At 36.7% G+C, this 20,670-nt stretch overlaps 1 pseudogene; it reads left to right on the forward strand.

The window, feature by feature from the left end:
• The first annotated feature begins 320 nt into the window (after positions 1 to 320).
• LOC100811479 (threonine--tRNA ligase, chloroplastic/mitochondrial 2-like) lies at positions 321 to 14,926 on the forward strand (annotated as a pseudogene).
• Positions 14,927 to 20,670: the final 5,744 nt, after the last annotated feature.

The following is a 20,670-nucleotide window of genomic DNA, read 5'->3' on the forward strand; positions in this document are numbered from 1 at the left end:
CAAACCAACCGGCGGGCATCATGCACAGAAAAATCGAATTTCCAATCATCAATCAGTGCACCCTCAAAAGGCACACCTTCACTAGGCAATTTTGTTAAATCATAAAATAGGGATTGGTCAATGACATCTTAATCCCATAGATTTCAGACATTAGGATACCTTCATGGATTTCTAAATTAGAATAGAAAGCTTTGACTAATTTAGAATAGATAGGTAATTTCATAGACATGAATGGAATAAGATTGGAGTTTTCAAATGCTTGGAAGCATTCAAAATTCTCATTTGAAAAAAACTCCATATCTATGAATTTTGGGTCTACAATGGAACAAGATGAAAAGAGGTTTCTGTACCGTATACGCTATTCCTCTGATGAAAAAAATGATCCAGAGGGAATGGAGGGAGGAATTGGTGATCCAAAGAGGTTTGAAATCTAACATTTTAAAACATTGGTAATTGATTACATGATTATGGTAATCCATTACAACTTTGTAAATCAGTTTGAAAACAATGTTGGCTACTGGTAATCGATTATTGCCTTCTGGTAATCGATTACTAGAGAGTAAAACTCTTAGGTAAAAGTTTTCTTTTGAAAAATTCTTTTGAACAAAATTGTGCTATTTAATTGTTTTTGATAAACTCTTTTAATACTTATCTTGATTGAGTCTTCTCTTGATTCTTGAATCTTGAGTCTTGATTCTTTACTTGAATCTTGAATCTTGATCTTGATTCTCCACCACCCACCGGTGGTCGTGGGTGGTGGAGAAGAAGGTGTTAGGGTGTGGGTGGGCGTTTGGAGAGGAGCAGAGTGAAAAAATCATGTTCTTTTTGATGTGCCATCATTTTCTTCTATTTTCTAAACCCTTTTTGCACCATTTTAATTATTGATTGGTCTTAATTGTCAATTAATTAGGCAGTTTTATTATTTGGGCCCATTCAGCTAATTTGATGTTTTTTAATCTAATTTCAGGAATTAATGAAGCATTGGGCTTGAATCTAGAATTGGGCTTGGACTTGAAGAGGGCAGACTAATTTATTCTATAAAATTAGATCTTATCTTATCTAGATATTATTTAGATTTGATCTCATCTAGATATTATTTAGATTTGATCTCATCTAGATATTATTTCATCTAGATCTTATCTTATCTTATCTTATCTAGATTTGATTTGATTTTACTTATGGGCTTGGATTTAAAACATATTTGTAAGCTTTGGGGCTGAAAAAAACTATATAACAGCACCAAGGTTCTAGTTTAGGAGACTCCCTCTCTCCCTCGCGGGAGACTCTCTCTCTCTCCTCTCTCTCTTCTATTTTTCGTTTTTAGTTTTAGTCTCTCTTCTCTTTCTCTTTTATTTTCGTTTTTTTTACAATTCCAGTTCAGACTTTTAGTTTTATCAATAAAATTTCATTCTTTATTTGATTAATGGAACGTTGAGTCTGCAACGTTGTTTTCTCTTGAGGATCAAGCACAATTCTCTTTGAGGTTCTGTTATTACTATTAAATTCTGTTCAGTTTTTCCTCTTCACTAATTACTCTGAATTTGTTGCTATTAATTCATGCATGCTTAGTGCTTGATTAATTGTCTCTGCCTTAATTTACGTTCATGCTTAATGATCGTTTATGAGTAATTGGTGTATGTGATGCTTAATCACATAATGAATGCCTTATGTTGAATTTCGCTTAGTAATTTAATTTAGGGTTGGATTAAGTGGTTAAACTGATAAAGGATAAACTCTCGTAACCTAGGATAAGAGACTTGCTTGTGAATCAAGGGGAAGCAACGTGTTTTAATTCTGATATTTTCTAATTCACATATATTTGCTGTTTAATTTACAAAAGCAAACAACCCCCCCCCCCCATCGTTACTGTTACTGTTACTGCAAGTATATTATGAACATTTGGCTTGTCACTGCTCGTTGGGAAACGACCTAGGATCACTTCCTAGTTACTGCATTTTCATGTTTATTTGATTCGGGTACGGCCTCGATCACTTTTTCATGCTTAAGAACATGTTTATAATCTACAGATCTCGCTTAGCGAGCTCGTCTTGTTAAGCGGGAGTCCACTTTTCGTGCTTAGCGCGACAATTCACACTAAGCGCAACTCCCCTTGCGCTAAGTGCGACAATTCTCGCTCAGCATAATTCCTTCTCGGGTTGGAATTGTGCTTAGCGCACTAATTCTCGCTCAGCACATTTCCCTCCCGAGAGAGAATTGCACTTATCGCTCTTCTTACGCTAAGCGAGAGATCAAAAGTTGTTATTTTCAAAATCCCAATGGCCAAACTATGGAGAATTGTCTTAGAACCTCTAGCCAAAATTTGAAGATGATCCAACGGTTAAAGAATCCAAGATCGCGATTTTACTGAAATAGGTTTAGGTAAAATTTAAAATCTCATAATTTCATCTTAGCTAAATAAAACTCCACATAACTCAACATCCACATCAAGAAAATCACACATGACTAATTCAAGCCATACCTAAACTCATTCAAGTCAACCATATAGTCAAATAACATGATAAATACAATTAAACATCGATTTATAATTAACAATATTTCAGGGTATTACACAACCAAACAATTTTACACAACATACCTTCACGATCCAAATTCAATCTTAATAATATGGCATGCTTGGGAGAAACAAGCAGTCAGACCATTACTAACTCGAGATTAGCTTTCATTTTTCCAAATGGATCAATCACTCGCAACCAAATTGGTGATTATTTTCAAAGTCCCACTCCAACACCAATGCGAGTTCCTAATGAATGTTCTATTGAGAGACTCAAGAGAAGAATGCACAACACCCTTCAGCTAACCAACGATCAATTAGTGGATGAAATCTACTACCGATAGCCATTCATAGATGCAGGTCACCAATATTTTTTCAATCTCTACCATTGAAAAATGATGATGATGTTTATACAGTGTTAATGTGCAATGAGCAATACTCATGTGCTGGTCTTGTAGAATTATTATGTTCCATCAATAGAACACTGGATAGTATACTCGACCTGCTTCAATCCACTATCACTCATACTCATGATGCAATTCTGTATTACAACGGGAAGTGGAACATACCACGCCAGCGTGGGTTTTTGGGTTACTCCTTCACTAGAACAAATCCAATAAGATTTGACATTCCTTCGGGATGTAGCATGAACAAACTCAAAGATTTAATCAAGCAAGTTCCACTTATGGGGGTTCCCCCTTATGGAATTCACGAATCACAAGTGGTAAGACGATTGTTCTTTCAACAACCAGGACATGCTAAGTATTTAAAAAATTTAATCGAATATTAAATAACAAAATTGAAAAATGACGAAGAAGGGCTAAAGGTGTTGGTACAACATCTTTCAGATTATCATTAGTTTCGTCATATTTGTGTTACAATTATATTTTTTAGTATGTTTCGTTATTCTCGTCTATCATCTTAGTTACCGCACTTTTTAATTTTATGTTTATTCTCGTCTATCATCTTTCACTATGTTTTTTAATTTGTTTTAATACTACTAACTAATTTTCTCATTTTTTAATTAACGTACATAACAAAACAAAACTGTCAACGACACATACATTTAGCTAAAAATTCATACATTGTAACTAAAAAATTATACAATAATTTTCTTCAATTTTATCATTTTCCTTTATCTACATATATTTCTATTTTTTTTTTAAAAAAAAAAAACATGTTAAGAATTCAGGTTTAAGGGACTCGAATTTTCAATACAAAATTACAAATTTTTTTAAAGATCACCGTGTAAATTTGGGTGGTGAACAATAAAATTGTATAATGAAGTAAATAATAGGAGAATTTCTGCATAGCAAATTAGGAAAGTCAAAGATATCTTGTCAACGGATATTGGATTAGGATGGAGTGCGAGGCGACGGGAGATAAGTGAGTGTCTTACTCACATTTTCATCATCCTCTTGTCTGGTCTTCTTCTTCACGCAAAATGGCCACCTTCTCAGTTGCAACAATACTCTCGTCCTCTTCTATCGCTCCCTGCACGACGCCGATTTGGTTTTGGTTTTGGCTCCTTTCTTTCTCCAACAGCAAAACCAAAACGCCCCTCAATCACCACCACCCTCGTCGTTGCCGTCGACCCTTCGGTTTCTGTCAACCCTAACCCTAACCCCAATCAGCTCGTTCTCCCTTCCATCGAATCATCTGAGAGGCTTCACAGAATCCGCCACACGTTAATGTGAAAGCCAATTATGTGATTTACCAAATGCTACTTCTGTATCTTTAGTTTCGCTGACAAGTTGTAGGCATACAATGTGCGCATGTGATTGCAATGGCAATGACTGTTCAAAAGCTTTACCCTGATGCAAAAGTCACAATTGGGGCTTGGATTGAAAATGGGTTTTACTATGACTTTGATATAGAGCTTTTGACTAATAAAGATTTGAAGAGAATTAAGAAATAGATGGTAAGCAGAGACAGTCCATTAAATCTTTTCTATTTTTTTTTATGGGCAAATGTTAATTGTTAATTTGTTAGCTTTTGTTAACAAGAAGGATCCAACCCGTAACCTTTCCCCTTTTTTAAGCAGCCAACCATTCTTATATCTCCTTAAAAAAATCTTCTCTGTTTTGGGGCCTTTTTTATTTTTCTTTTCATGCTTCGCAAGAAAATTATGCACTGCGCAGCGTACTACGGGAATGCATTTGTAATGTCACATGTTGTATGCAAGATTGAATTATTGGAAGAAATTTGCCACTCGTAGAGAAGAAGTTTCAAGAGACGAAGCTCAGAGAAGAATATAGGCTCTGAATGAACCATACAAGTTGGAGATTTTGGATAGCATTTAGGAGGATCCCATCACTATTTATCATATCAGTAGTCTTCTTGCTCGTTCATTATTGTTATGCTCCATGCATGTGTATACTACTCACTTTGGTGAAAGCATTGATAAGAGTTGATGTATGGATGCGATAACTTGATGATGACTAGACTGTGTTTGTCTATTTATTTATACCAGTCATTTGAGTGTATTATAGCTTGTACAAGACCAGCTCACATTTTAAAACTCTCCCTCATGTTATGGTGTATATTGTTGGATCAAGTGGCCTCTGAATTATTAAGAAGGGGGGGGGGGGGGTTGAATTAATTATTAATGTGTCTTGACTAATGAAAACATTTATCCTTCTGAATGTTACTAGATTCAACTAGGCTTTTACTACTAAGTTAAGAAAGTAAAGAACAAAAACAAAAACTTAACCAAAAGTAAAAGCGACAATTAAAAGTACACAACATAAAGATAAAGAGTGTAGGGAAGAAGAAGACAAACACAAGATTTATACTGGTTCGGCCATAACCCGTGCCTACATCCAGTCCCGAAGCAACTAATGGTTCTTGAGATTTCTTTCAACCTTGTAAAATCCTTTACAAGCCAAAGATCCACAAGGGATGTACCCTCCCCTGTTCTCTTTGAACAACCAAGTGGATGTACCCTCCACTTGAACTGATCCACAAGAGATATTCCCTCTCTTCTTCTCAGTATAACAACCCAAGTAGATGTACCTTCTACTTGTGCCACAAAGGATGTACCCTCCAATGTGTTAGGACAAAGAATTCTTAGGCGGTTAGTCCCTTGAATTCTCTGTGAGGGGGATACAAAAGATATCTCAGGTGATTAGTCCTTTGAAATCTTTTGTATAAAGGGAAAGGGAAAAAGATATCTCAGGTGGTTAGTCCTTTGAAATCTTTTGTAAGAAATAGAAGATATCTCAGGCGGTTAGTCCTTTGAAATCTTTTTTCAAGAGGGAGAAGGGAAGAAACAAAAGAATACTCAAGCGGTTAGTCCTTTGAATCTTTTGGCAAGAGAAAGAAGTGAATGAAGGAGAAGAATAGCACAAGTTTTTGGTCAATGAACTTTTCTTGAAAGAGAAAGTATTGAACAAAAACTTTTAGAAAGATGAAGAAAATCTGTTATGCATGAAAAAAAATCAGTCTATTAAAATTCGTGCCATGGTCACATATTTATAATCATTTGATGACTCAAATTAAAGTTTGTGACTTTTGGAAATTTCTTTAAAACTAGACACTTTAAGAGTTGTGACTTTTGTGAAAACTAGTCACTTAAAAAGTTGTGACTTTTGAAAAACTCTTTAGAAACAAGTCACTTTAAGAATTGTGACTTTTGGTAATTTATTTTTTGAAATCAGTCACTGGTAATCGATTACCATCATAGTGTAATTGATTACACATCAACAGATGTGACTCTTCATGTTTAAATTTGAAAATCAAAACATTTAGAAACTCTGGTAATCTATTACAAGTATTGTGTAATCGATTACACAAGTTTAAAATGATTTAAAAATGTTTTATCACTAGTTGTGACTCTTGAAATTTGAAATCTAACGTTTTAAAACATTGATAATCGATTACATGCTCATGGTAATCGATTACAGTTTTCTAAATCAGTTTAGAAAACAATGCTGGCTACTGGTAATGGAGTACTACCTTCTGGTAATCGATTACCAAAGACTAAAACTCTTTGGTAAAAGATTTTGTGAAAAATTCTTGTGCTACTCAATGTTTTGAAAAAGTTTTTTAGTACTTATCTTGATTGAGTCTTCTCTTGATTCTTGAATCTTGAGTCTTGAAACTTGATTATTCTTGAATCTTGATTCTTTGAGACTTGATTCTTGAAGCTTTTTGACTCCTGATTCTTTGGAACTTGCTTAACTCTTGATTCTTTGGCATCATCAAAATAATATTGGAAGTCATTGCTTCCACATATATGACTATATGTTAATCTTGCCTAGATTTTTACTGATATAATCTATAACTTGATTAAAAAAATCTGCTAACACATCCTCCTATCGCACATATGATTGGTAGAATTATATCCTTTCTGAGATATCTCTTGGATAAAGTGTGAATCTGTCTGAATATGTGTACAAGAAAAACAAAATTTGTGTAGACATAGTAGTTCTGTAGCCACTGCCAATCTCATCATCACCCACACTTGTAACCGGTTCATAGTAATTTGAGCCATAACATAATACTTTGATTTTCTATTTGATCTTGCCACTACATTTTACTTCCTACCCTTATTTTAATATGGCAAGAATATGTTTCATGTTGCCATATATTTAAAGTTGGTAATGATGTGGTGTGGTATCTGTTTGGTTACCCTTAACCAATAGTGGGTTATATTTATTAGTTGTCTCTAAACTATATGGTCACTAAGCCTAAGTATTTAGAGCACTGAACTTCTTCTGCATCTTTAACATGATCAATTAACATGCTTCAGCAGAATGAAAATGGACAATGTAATGTGTCTGATATTGAAACTATGAACATGGAAGTGTATAAAGTAGAATAATAATGGCGAGGCAAGGATGTGCTCAGAGAGAGTGTTGCAGGTTTCACACTGCATTGAAAATAAGTTATTGCTTGGAGTGTTGCATCTGTTTTTTTTTCTCATCTTGTATTCCTTTTTCCTTAAAGGTGATGAATGGTGGGACCTATGTGCTGGACCTCATGTTGAATCTACTGGAAATATCAATAAGAAAGCGGTTGAACTTGGGTCAATTGCTGGTGCATACTAGAAAGGAGATGAAAGGAAGCCAATGTTGCAAAGGATATACGGTACTGCATGGGAGAATGCAGAGCAGTTGAAGGCTTACCTTCACTTCAAAGGGGAAGCTAAGCATCGAGATCACAGATGCCTAGGGCAAGATCTTGATTTGTTTTCTATGCAGGTACAATTAGCAGGGCTGTTTATACTTCGTTTTGTTCTGCACATTGATTTTGCTTTCTATTTTTTATTATATTGATGAATCAGATGCTAGGGTTTCTTTTTATTATTCCTAATTTTATGGGTAAATAATTTTACTTTATTCATGCAGGATGATGCTGGTAGGGGTTTAGTTTTCTGGCACCCAAAGGGTGCTATGGTCAGACGCATAATTTGAACATTTTTGGAAAAAAATTCACATGAAACATGGCTATGATCTATTGTACTCACGTAACTCACCACATGTGGCAAAAGCTGATCTTTGGAAGATCATTGGTCATTTGGACTTCTACAAAGAGAATGTTTGATCAGATGAGCTTTCAGGATAATATTTACCAGCTTCGGCCAATGAATTGTCCTTATCATATTTTGGTGTACAAAAGCAAGATTCACTCCTATCATGATTTTCCTATTAGGGTTGCAGAATTATGAACTGTTTATAGATATGAACTATCTGGAAGTTTATATGGCCTTTTCCGTGTTAGATGTTTCACACAGGTGGTTTGTTATACCTAGCTCATTGTCTTGTGAACTACTAAGATTATGTTGATCGAGTTTATCTTAAAATTTATCCTCAATGTTGACTTCTACTTAGTAGAAAGTGTGCCCTGTCTCACTAGTAAGGTTGTGTACATTTCACTGTCCTGGAGCCCACAATTGTGCAAGCCTCATGCACTGGGTCACATTTTTTTCCCTACTCTTTTTGAATCATGGCATCAGGTGCCTTAATGTACACCATTGTTTAGCCTTCTAGAAATTGCTACATTCGGTTTCTAATTTGTTTTGCAAATTGCATCTTGTTCGATTTCAATATATTTTTTTTACAGGATGATGCACATATATTTTGTTTAGATGACCAGATTAAAGACGAGATTAGGGGTGTCCTAGATCTTATAGAAGAAATATTATTGCAATTTGGTTTTGACAAATATGAAGTAAATTTATCTACAAGGCTTGAAAAGGCTATGGGAGATGATGATATATGGGAAAAAGCTACCACTGCTTTAAAAGATGCTTTGGATGATAAAGGTTGGACCTATCCAAATGATGATGGAGGAGGTGCCTTTTATGGGCCAAAGATTGATATCAAGATTGAGGATGCTCTTGGTATGAAGTGGCAATGCTCAACCATACAGACAATTCTTTACTCATAATTTTTTTCCAATATAAAAGAACTTGCCTTCATCTAATAGCTTTAGGTTTCAAGAGATTTTGTCATGAACGGATGATATGGCGTGATTTGGGAAGTCTTATTTTCAGTCTTTTTTGGGAAGTCTTATTATTGTCTTGTTTGGATGAGTATATGAAAACAACTTAGAAAACCCCTATAAAAACTATTTTGGGGTTCTGGCTTATGAAAATAAGTTGTAATAGAAAACTAGAGACAACTTAGGTGATGAGTGTTGTTATAATAGTTCTACTAAAATAATCTTGCTAAGTTATCCAAATGGGGCCATGTATTGTAGTTTTTGTGACCATGTCAGGAATATATCCTTGCTTCCCCTGGCGCTTGCTCTGCTCATTTAGAACTAGGTACATTTGGCCTCTACATTGTCCATGCTTTAAGCCCAAAGAATCTTGCATGAGGGTTGAAACTATACACGTACCTGCATGGACTATCCAAAGCTTTGTCTTAAATCTCTTAACTCATCAGGGGTTGAAGGCTTGTGGCTATTCTATTTATTTATTGTATATTGGACATTGGTTACTTAATCTTGAATGAATCAATTTGCAGGGAACTATTTCCATCTTGGCTTAACTCAAACTTCTTTTTTAACTTAAATAGGTTGATTTTAATCTGCCACAGCGTTTTGACATCACATATGTTGACTCAAATACTGAGAAAAGGAGGCCCATAATGATCCATAGAGAAGGGCTTGGATCATTGGAAAGATTCTTTGGCTCTCTTTCACTTCCCATTCACTTTTTTTTTCCTGGACACAAATTTTTCTGCCAACTTGTGTGATTTTTCTTATTTTTTCCTTTAATCCAAATCACTTGGTTCTATTTTCATAATTTTGTTCCAGATGTCTAGAAAATTCAATAGAAATTTCAGCTCAAAACACGTAGTGACCAATTCCCAGTAATTTATACAAGTTCGTATGTTCAAGTTGCCAGCACCAGTGATTTCAACCTAGAAATCAAGAGTAGTGTTTATGTTGCTTAAGGCTTGGATAGTTACAATTTGTGTTTGCTTATGCTCAATTATCTTGAATAACACAATTCAAGAGAGCTTAAGACTTATTTTGATTCACAAATCCAGCCACAACTTAGCACCACAAATCAACTTCATCATAGGCATCATGTAGGAAACTTAGAGAAAAAAAAAGTTCAATAACAAGACTACTTCTAGGAATTGATTTAGAACATGTTATGAACTAAATAACATGCATGAATTAGACTCAAAATTCAAAAGATAGGCTAAGAATGACAAGAATATATGAACAAATGTATCTAGAATTCAATCAACAAAATAAAAATTCAACACAAACTTAGAACATAATGTGACAATTACTATGACTAAACATGACTCTAAGACAACATGGATTAAGTGATTTACACTTAGATTTTTGTGTTTTTTTTTCTACCCAATATTTTGGAAGAAAATTTAGATCTAAGGTTCAGCAAGAATATTATGAATGAAAAATGATAAAACCTAAAATCAACACAAAAACATGATTCAAGAGTAGATCAACAAAATTTGAACCATAGAAATGCAAGAACAAGTGTAGATCTAAGATTAAATCGGTTTATTTTTTTGAATCTACTCTAAACAGCACCAAACCACAAGACAATGGAGGATATACATGGAGAATAAGATGAAGAACAAGGAATTAAAGAGAATTCACTGAACAAAAAGATAGAGGAAGCAAAAGAACATCACCTAGATGAAGATGCTCTGATACCACATGATGTAAGCTCCATTGGAGCTTGTAGGCCTAGGATCTTCTTCATCAATGGATTCATTTACTTCTTGGAAGATGAATGGCAGCAGAATGGAGAAGGAAGAGAGAGAGGAGATGCCACTTCAAGGAGAAGATGAGTCTAGAAGAAGCTCACCACCATAGGAGGCCATGGATAAGAGCTTGGAGGAAGAAGGAGATGAATGAAGGTAGAGGAAGAGAAGAGCACAAAATTGTGTGCTCTAAAAGAGCTCTGAAATTTGAAGTTTAATTTTCAAATGGTCAAATTTGAAAAAAATGCACACACATGATCTCTATTTATAGCCTAAGTGTCACACAAAATTGGAGGGAAATTTGAATTTTCACTTGAATTTGAAATTGAATTTGTGGAGCCAAATTTAGGAGCCAAAATTTCACTAATTATGATTAGTGAATTTTAGCTATGGTTCAGCCCACTAATCCAAGATGAAGTCCAAGATTCTCCACTAAGTGTGCTTAGGTGTCATGAGGCATGTAAAGCATGAAGGACATGCACAAAGTGTGACTATATGATGTGGCAATGGGGTGTAGCAAGCAAATGCTCTAAAATACAAGGGCGGAAAAATCCTACATTTCTAGGGTACCTTACCTACATTATAGAGCCCTAAACACATGGCCCAAAAATAATGAAATCCTAATCTAATATGTACAAAGATAAGTGGGCTCATACTTAGCCCATGGGCCCAAAATCTACCCTAAGGCTCATGAGAACCTTAAGGCCTTCTCTTGCATCTCTGGCCCAATCTTTTTATAGTCTTCTATCCAATGCCCTTGGGGGGTAGGATTGCATCACTATACCTAGGTCTATGTGAGCCATAAGGAGTGGAGGTCGATCTGTGGTCATGCTGGGTCTCCGACTCGCTTGATGACAGTGAAGCCTCTTCTAGAGTTTTCCTCTTTTAGTGATACATTGTCACTGATAGTCCCTATCACCACAATGTATTACCTAAGAGGATGATATCTCTAGAAGCCAGTAAAGTTACATGAAACCACCCTTGGGAGTTGTCACTAAATTAGGGGGGGCACATAGCAAACTTACTCTGGTTTGTTCCTTGATCACATCATGCATCTCTTCATGGCATCGTGATGGACATACCATTCCTGCATTTGTCACTTATCATATTCATGCATTGCATTTGCATAAATCATTGCATTATCATACATCTTCATTTAGCATGCCAACTTCATACATTCTATTTTCATCGTTCGCATATTAGGTTCACTCATGCATAGTTTCTCATGCCTTGTATTTTCCTCTGCAAAAACAAAAACAAAAACAAAAACAAAAGAACAAAAAGAAGTCATGATAGTTTACACCACATTCTTAGTTATATGTGTTGGGTACCATGATAATGGATATAAACTAACCATGTTAAGATTATACACTCATTTCTCTTAAAAAATGATTGAAAATCATGTGAACATGGTACCTAATGCATGGTTAACTAGGAAATGATGGTTCTTCGGGCATCTCATGATATGTTGTCAAAGTATTGACGATTAAAATTGCTATTCCTTGGATTATGGGGTTGAACCAAGCACATGTTTTAAGGAAAGGTTCATCAAGTCAAGGTCAAGGATGGAAGTAACCAGCTTGCAAAAGTTGGGGCAGAAGATGGATCGAGTTACATCGTTTCTTTGTCTACTGCCAACAAATAATTGTGCCAATTTACAAAAATTAAGGACTGTTGGCATCCATGTTTTATTTCTAGTTTCACTTTGACAATATGTGATGAACCATGTTGTTTTAATGAAAATCTAAATTGATTCGACCCTATGTCCTGTGTAAAATTCGCAATACTTCAACAATGCATCATTCACATGCATCCATGCTTATTTTTCTTTTCACATTGGTGGCATTGCTCATCGCATTCTTTCCTTGAAATCATAACTGTAATCATTGTTTTCAAAAGTAAAGAACACGCTTTACGGTGCCCTTACTGTTGGACCTTGTGGCCTTAATAATCTTAAGAGGGATAGGCTTAGAATGCAGAAGAAGCAAAAACAATCAATTTAACAATGTTCTTTAAACATGCAAGGCACAATTGATTGCAACAAAATAAATGAGATCAGGGAAGAGAGAATGCAAACACAATTTTATACTGGTTCGGCCACTTCCTGTGCCTACGTCCAGTACTCAAGCAACCCACTTGAGATTTCCACTTTGTAAAATCCATTACAAAGTCTGAACCACATAGGGACAACCCATCCCTTGTGTTCAGGAATCCTTTACAACAAGAGACTTACAGTCTCTTAACCAATCTCATTGAATAAGGATAATGGAAGAAGAATTCTCTCTTCAAGAGAAGAATATTACAATGAAGATCATGTAAGAATCCTTATTGATTTTGCAAGTGTTTGGTCAAGGATTTCTTTTGAGAGAGCATTTGACAATGAAGTTCTTTTGGAATCTCTCTCATTGTCTTTTGAGAGGATAAGACATTTTGGACCAGCAAAACTCTCTCTTCAATTTTGTCCCAAGTCACACATATATATAGGCCTTTGATGGCCATTCAAAATTCAAATGATAAGATGTGACTGTTGGCGATATTCCTTGAAAATCCTCTCTGGTAATCGATTACATAATTAGTGTAATCGATTACACAGTTGTGACCCTTCATTTAAAATTTGAATTCCCAACGTTCAGAGTCTCTGGTAATCGATTACATGATGTGTAATCGATTACACACTTTCAAACCATTGGTAATCGATTACATGTATTGGTAATTGATTACATGTGCCTTGAATGACTTGAAACCTTTCATTGTGAGGCAAGGCTTGATCTTGAAGAAATATTGAATCAAGGCTTTGTTTGTTGAAAAAATCTTATATTAAAGCTTGCATGATTTACATTCTCCCCCTTTCTCAAGCAAATTCTTAATTCTTCTTGACATCATCAAAATCTTCATGATTTACACTTACCGAATGCATGCTAGAGCTAGAGTAATGAGTGAAATAGAGGAGGTGCAAGAGCAGATGAAGGCCGACATGGAGGCCATGAAAGAGAAAATGGCGACAATGATGGAAGCCATGATGAGTATGAAAAAAATAATGGAGATCAATGCAACTACAGCTGTTGATGCAAGTATCGCCACAGAAGTGGACCCGACTCACCCATCTGGCCTCAATCAAGTAAATCCTCTCGTCTCTGATATAGTAGGACAGGGAGGCGAAGCGTTAGGAAGTACGGATGACCCCTATTTTGTGCAGGTTCAGAACAAGCATTCCTTCCCACAATATGGCTTGCCTCCTAACTATACACTGCCCAATGTTGCACCACTCCCAATGAGAATGTCGACAACTCCACTCCCATACTCATTGAGAGCCAACAACCCCAATCTGATCATGCACATGTCTCTCAACCCATGGGGGAGGCACATGAGGCACCCCGAGACCATAATCTAGTCGACTTTGAGCCTCACCTTAGATATGCCACTGAGGGGCATTTTGCAGCGTACCCCTGCCAAACACTTTGGGGGGCCCTCAGTATCACCCACAACCACAACCCTTGCATTTTACGGTGGGAAGTGTCCCTCCTGCTATGGTGGAAAGGGAGAAATTGGATCATATAGAGGAAAGGCTAAGGGCCATTGAATAAGGCGGAGATTATGCCTTTGCTGACATGGAAGAGTTGTGCCGGACTTCTATAAGTACAAGGGGACTACTTGCCCCAAGAATCACCTGAAAATGTACAATAGGAAAATGGGGGCATACTTGAAAAATGAAAAATTGTTGATGTATTTCTTCCAGGAAAGTCTTACTGGGGCAGCCGCCACCTGGTATACTAATCTGGAACCTTCCCGAGTCCATTCTTGGAAGGACCTGATAGTTTCCTTCATTAGGCAGTATCAGTACAATTCTAATATGGCTTTGGATAGAATGTAGCTATAGAACATGTGCAAGAAGGAGCATGAATCTTTCAAATAATACGCCCAAAGGTGGAGCGATCTGGCAGCTCAAGTAGTGCCCCCAATGATGGAGAGGGAGATGATAACAATGATAGTAGACACGTTACTAGTGTTCTACTATAAGAAGATGGTGGGTTACACACCTTCAAGCTTTGTTGATTTAGTTTTCGCCGACGAAAGGATCAAAGTGGGTCTGAGAAGAGGCAAATTTGATTATCCTGCTTTGATGAATAGGAAGCCTGGGGAAAATGGAGAGAGCAAGAATGAGGGAGGAACCCATGTTATGACTGCCATTGCTATATGGCCAAATTCCCCACTAGCTTAACAATATCAATACTCGGCCAATATCAGTCTTTCTCATTGCCCACCACCTTACCAGTCAAGAACGCCCAATCATCCGCAAAGGCCACCCCTAAATCAGCCACAAAGCCTGCCTGCCGCACATCTAATACCAAACACCACCCTTAACACAAATCAAAACACCAACCAGGGAAGGAATTTTCTAGAAAATAAGCCTATAGAATTCACACCAATTCCAATTCCATATCTTGACTTACTCCCCTATCTGTTTGATAATGCAATGGTAGTCATAAGCCCAACAAAGACTCCTCAACCTCCATTTCCCTGACGATACAACCCCAACGTGACATGTGCTTATCATGGGGGAGTTCTAGGGCATTCCATTGAACATTGTAGGACCTTGAAACATAAGGTGCAAAGTCTAATTGATGCGGGCTAGCTAAAATTCGAGGAGGATAATTGCTCATTAATTCTGATGTTTTCAAGCAATACTATGTATGATGCTTTGGGAAATCTGAAGGTTGTTGTTAGATGTCTCCAATGACTCATTAGGATTTTCAAATTTATGCCATTACTGTAAACAACAGTCACAATGCAAATAATATGGATAAATTTGATGTCTCTCATTCTCTCAATCACAATGCGAATAATATGGATAACGTGACTCGCGGGTGGGCATATAGAATTCACCTTCAACCTTAGAGCCCTACACTAGGGCAATAAGAGGCACCATGCATGAGCCTTGTCGCAACCTACCCTTCGGCGGGAGGGCGACGCGTGACTCGCGGGTGCATCTTCCAAGAAAGGAACAGGGAAGGTATACGCACGGGGAAGGTATTAGCACCCCACACGTCCGTCGCAAGAGACGTCAGCCTTTAATCAAATGTGCAAATATGACTTCAATTTTATGTTATTTTCCCTTTTTTTATGTTCTTATGTCTTTTATGCACCTTTTATATTTTTTGTCTTTTTGTGGTCGACGAGGGTGTTTCCCTTGCTCCTACGTATTCCTCAATTGTGATAAGGAAATAAGACCTACGTAATTCTTTGAGAACTAAGCGTTGGTTAAGTTGTTTTTATCCCTTTTTGCAAGATATATTTTGAATGAAAGGTCATTTAAGGCGTTGAACCATTAAACAATCTTTCGGTTCTTTTTGAAAGGAGAGAAAACATTAAGGCATTGGACCATTAATGATCTCTTATTTTTTTGAAAGAGGTAGTAAAGCTACATGTTGACTTTAGGCCCTTTTTAGAAATCTACGTTTAACCAATAAAAGCGGAAAATACCATTTCAAGGCGTTGGACCTTAAGAATGACTTTTTTAGGTGATGACAAAAGCTTGATTTATGAATTGATTTTAGCCTTAGTTTCACTTTGGTTATTAGTCAATTCGATTAAGAAAGAAAAATCCCAAAGAAAAACATCCGATTGATTATTTTTTTATTATTATTTTACTAAAAAATATTTTTGGATTATTATATTATTATTTTGCCACTTTTTGGTTTTAAACGTGGTTACGACAAAGATGTTACAATACGAATGATCGGTGGAAATTTATTTTATTTTTTATTAGGTGAGAAAATGACTTAAATAAATGACTAAAGCACGTCAAAAGGGGGTACGAAAAGTAAATGAAATGAAAATAAAAGCACGCGAAACAAGTGGGGACCACTAAGGGTACATAGAATGAATTGAAAAGTTCGATTTCGAGAACTTCCCGGTTGAAGACCGAAGAACAACGAAGAACGGTTGAAAATCTTCGCGAATTCACTCACAGAAACGTCTCAGAAGCGTTACGGAAGTGCCTCGGCTTGGATTTTCTTCACGGAAACAATTTTTCTCACTAATTTTAAGTGATTCTCAGATACCAGGAGGGTTGAACCTTTTTGTTCTTCCCTCCTTCCCCTATTTATAGGAAAATGAGGGAGGACCTTGCCACCCAGCTCGCCCAGGCGAGCTAGGTTGCTTCCTCCAGAAGGCACCGCCTTCTGGAGAACTTCTTGGAAGGCCCAAGTGGGCCTGGTTGCTATTTGCACCCCTTGTTTACTTAATACACCCCTCCCTTTTTTTTGCTAATTCTTTTTCCGTAATGTTATGGAACTTTACGAATTTTGTAACGATACTTGTTTTCTTTCCACAATGTCACAAAACCTTTACAGATTATGCAATCATCCCTTCTTTGGCTTCCGGAATGTTACGGAACTTTACGGATTGCGCATTAACACTTCCTTTTGACTTCCGGCACGTCACGGAACTTCACAGATTGTGCAACAATGCTTTCTTTTGACTTCTGGCATGTCACGAAACTTCACGGATCGCCTAACGATGGGTGCTGAGTACCTCAAAGTGGTCAAACAAGGGTCGCGTCCCAACAAACAAATGGTCCCCAGACGAAATTAGGGTATGACAAGCCTCAAGCAAACCTAGGGGCAGATCAAAAGTTCTTACCCGGTAGGTTGAGAACCCGAAAGGGCGGCCTAGGCAAAAATTAGGGTAATAAAAAAAAAACAACAACAATCAAGAGCGTGTTTATTAGAGGTTTGGTCCCAAAATCCAAACTACTAAAAGTATCTAGTCAAGATTTGAAATAACTCATGGCCATGTTTCAACATCCAAAACACTAATTTATCCCTTGCTACCCCCTCTGAGCCAAATCATATTTGTTTTCTGAAAACAACTAAAAAAACAACAAAAAAAGAATAGGAACCCTGAGTAGGAACCACCACTAAACCGGCAGGAAGAGCAATGAAAAATAACGCATGCATGAAGTTGGGAAACAATGAAAAGAAAAAGAAAAGAAAATCCGCCAAAGGCAAGTGAAGAATAAGAGAGACAAAGATCTCCAGATTTTACAAGGAAGGCACAAAAGTGCAATAAGGATTAATGTATAAGACAAAAGGAGTAGAGCCTAACCCAAGAGTTGAAAGGAACAAAAGTACAGGCAAGACTCTTAAGGTTCTTACTGTAACCCTTAAACACTGTTTGAGCCTCTCTCATATTTTCTTTCATAGCCCTCTTACCCCTGACCATGTTACAAGCCCAATAAAGCCCATGTGGATCAAGGAATAATTGATTTTGCTTTTAAGTTGGGATTTTGGAATGAAACCTGCACACTCTTGTGATTGTTGAAAAATATGTGAAAAAAATAGAATCATCGAGGTTTAACACTTGCTCATTTGAGAAGGAAACTCATTCGACCAGGAGCTCATGGAAAATACCCAAAGACAATTGCGATAATAGGGTAACATCTGATGCTAGTCGCTCACACAAACTCCTTAGGATTCCTTTTGAATCGAAGGGTGGCCTTTGTTGTATAAATTCTTTTGGATCAGCCCATGCCATCAAAAAAATAGTGGGATCAATAGACCCTTGGCATCACTCTATAATCTTAAGTTAGTAAAGTTTCATTTGGTCATACACCAAAGTGTAACCATCCATTGCCATCCTTCCATGGGGCATGTGATCGATCCCAAAGCCTTATATTTTCTTGCTGTGTAAAATAATCTAAGTTTTTTAGAAAAAAAAAGAAAGGGAAAAACCCTAGGATCAATATTTCGATTGATTGATTAAGTGTCAAACGGCTCCATTGTCGTCACTCCAAAATTTTCAAGTGACTAAATCAAACAAAACATACACTCTGAGGGAGTCATCGAAGAGATTTTCTAAAAGATAGGATGAGGTCTCATGAGTTATCACGTCTTTCAGAAAGAGATGGTCAATATGTGTTTTCCACAAAAACAAAAAAAAACAAAAAAAAATCAAATCAAAATCACAAAAATAGGAAAGAATGTCATGAGCATTACACAATTTTCATGGTTCAAAACCTCTTGCATTACTAGCATTTCGAGTTGAAGGTTGCATACATCTGCATCCCAAACATCGTGTTCATATTAGGCTATAAGTTTTCTCTTTATATACCAAATTCCCAAATCTAATATCCTATCTTTTGAGTTTAGGTTGAGAGGCCCTCTCAAAGAGTCAACCTCTTGCTTTCTCACAAGGTTAAGCCCTTCAGTACTAGTACCTATTGGCTTGTTTCATAGGACTCAAAGCCCTTGCCTTTATCTTTCATAGGACTCAAAGTCCTTGCTTTTGTCTTTCATAGGACTCAAAGTCCTCTCCGTTTTCTTTCATAGGACTCAAAGTCCTCGCCTTTATCTTTCACATGACTCAAAGTCCTCGCTTTTATCTTTCATAAGACTCAAAGTCCTCGCTTTTATCTTTCACATGACTCAAAGTCCTTGTTTTTATCTTTCACCAGACTCAAAGTCCTCGCTTTTATCTTTCATAGGACTCAAAGTCCTTGTTTCTATCTTTCACATGACTCAATGTCCTCGCTTCTATCTTTCATAGGACTCAAAGTCCTCTCCTTTATCTTTCATATGACACAAAGTCCTCGCCTTTATCTCTCATAGGACTCAATGTCCTTTGCCTTTATCTTTCATAGGACTCAACGTCTTTTGTCAAGACTTCAATGTCTTCTTTACATTTCAAAGACTTCAATGTCTTCTTTACATTTCAAAGACTTCAATGTCTTTTGTCAAGACTTCAATGTATTCTTTACATTTCAAAGACTTCAATGTCTTCTGTCATTTATGCTTTCAAAAGACTACAATGTCTTCATTTACATTTCAAAAGACTTCAATGTCTTTAGTCATTTACGCTTTCAAAAAGACTACAATGTCTTCATTTACATTTCAAAGACTTCAACATCTTTTGTCTTTTATGGGACTCAATGTCCTTGTCTTAGTGCTTCATAGGACTCGACGTCCTCTGTTTCTATGCTTTGAAAAAAAAGGAGAAGAAAAAGAAAAAAGATGAACTTCAGATGTCTTCTGCTCTACAGAACTTCAATGTCCTCATGTTTTCTCGGTTTCACTTCGTTGGTTTTCGCCAGTTGACCGGTCGAACAGTAAGATCGCTTGAACAAAATTAGTGTCCTTATCTTCCCTTTTATTTCCAATAAAAGACAAGTAAAGAGGGGCAACTGTCATACCCTAATTTCGTCCGGGGACTATCGTTTGTTGATCTTTTGATCCTTGCTAGTTGACTTACAGTGTTGAACGCCAGTTACAATGCGAAACAAATAATCATTCAATGTTTTGATCAAGAATGCGAAAGATACCCAAAAAGGAGGGGAAAAAGGGTCATTTTAAGCCTTTTTCTGAACCCTGGCTTGCCCAGGCCAACCTCTGGCTCGCTGGGCCCCTAAAAAACTTAAGGGTGAAGTAACCAGCTCGCCTAGGCGAGCAAGGTTACTTTAGATTGAAGCAATAGCTCGCCTGGGTGAGTTGCCATGACCCCTAATGCCATATTTTGCTATAAATAGGCATGAGGGAGGCTGAGTAAAGGGTTCCAAGGTCCATCATTGAGAGAAATCAGAGAGAAGAAGAAGAAAGAAGAGAAAAATGAGGCCGAGGAGCTACCGAATTGCGATCGTTATCGACTTCTAGATCGTTCTTCATTCATCATCTGGTTAGTTTTTGTTTTAAGGATTTGAATGCGATCTATGCACCCTTAGGGGTCCTCTTTCTTATTTTGTGCATCTTCATCTCCTTCTTCTATCATCAATAATCTCATTTTCTTCTTGTAAAGTGAGTTTTAACCGATCATTAGTGCCGCAAGTTACCTTTCAAAAACATTGAAGGTTAATAAGCAAAACAATAATAAAACCAACTCATAAACTTCTTCATTTCATCAAATATCACTTGAGATCGTTTCAAGGTCCAACGCCTTAACGATTATCTCCGCTTTTCATCAAACATCACT

This window comes from Glycine max, chromosome 20, assembly GCF_000004515.6.
Source record: "Glycine max cultivar Williams 82 chromosome 20, Glycine_max_v4.0, whole genome shotgun sequence".
Lineage (NCBI taxonomy): Eukaryota > Viridiplantae > Streptophyta > Magnoliopsida > Fabales > Fabaceae > Glycine > Glycine max.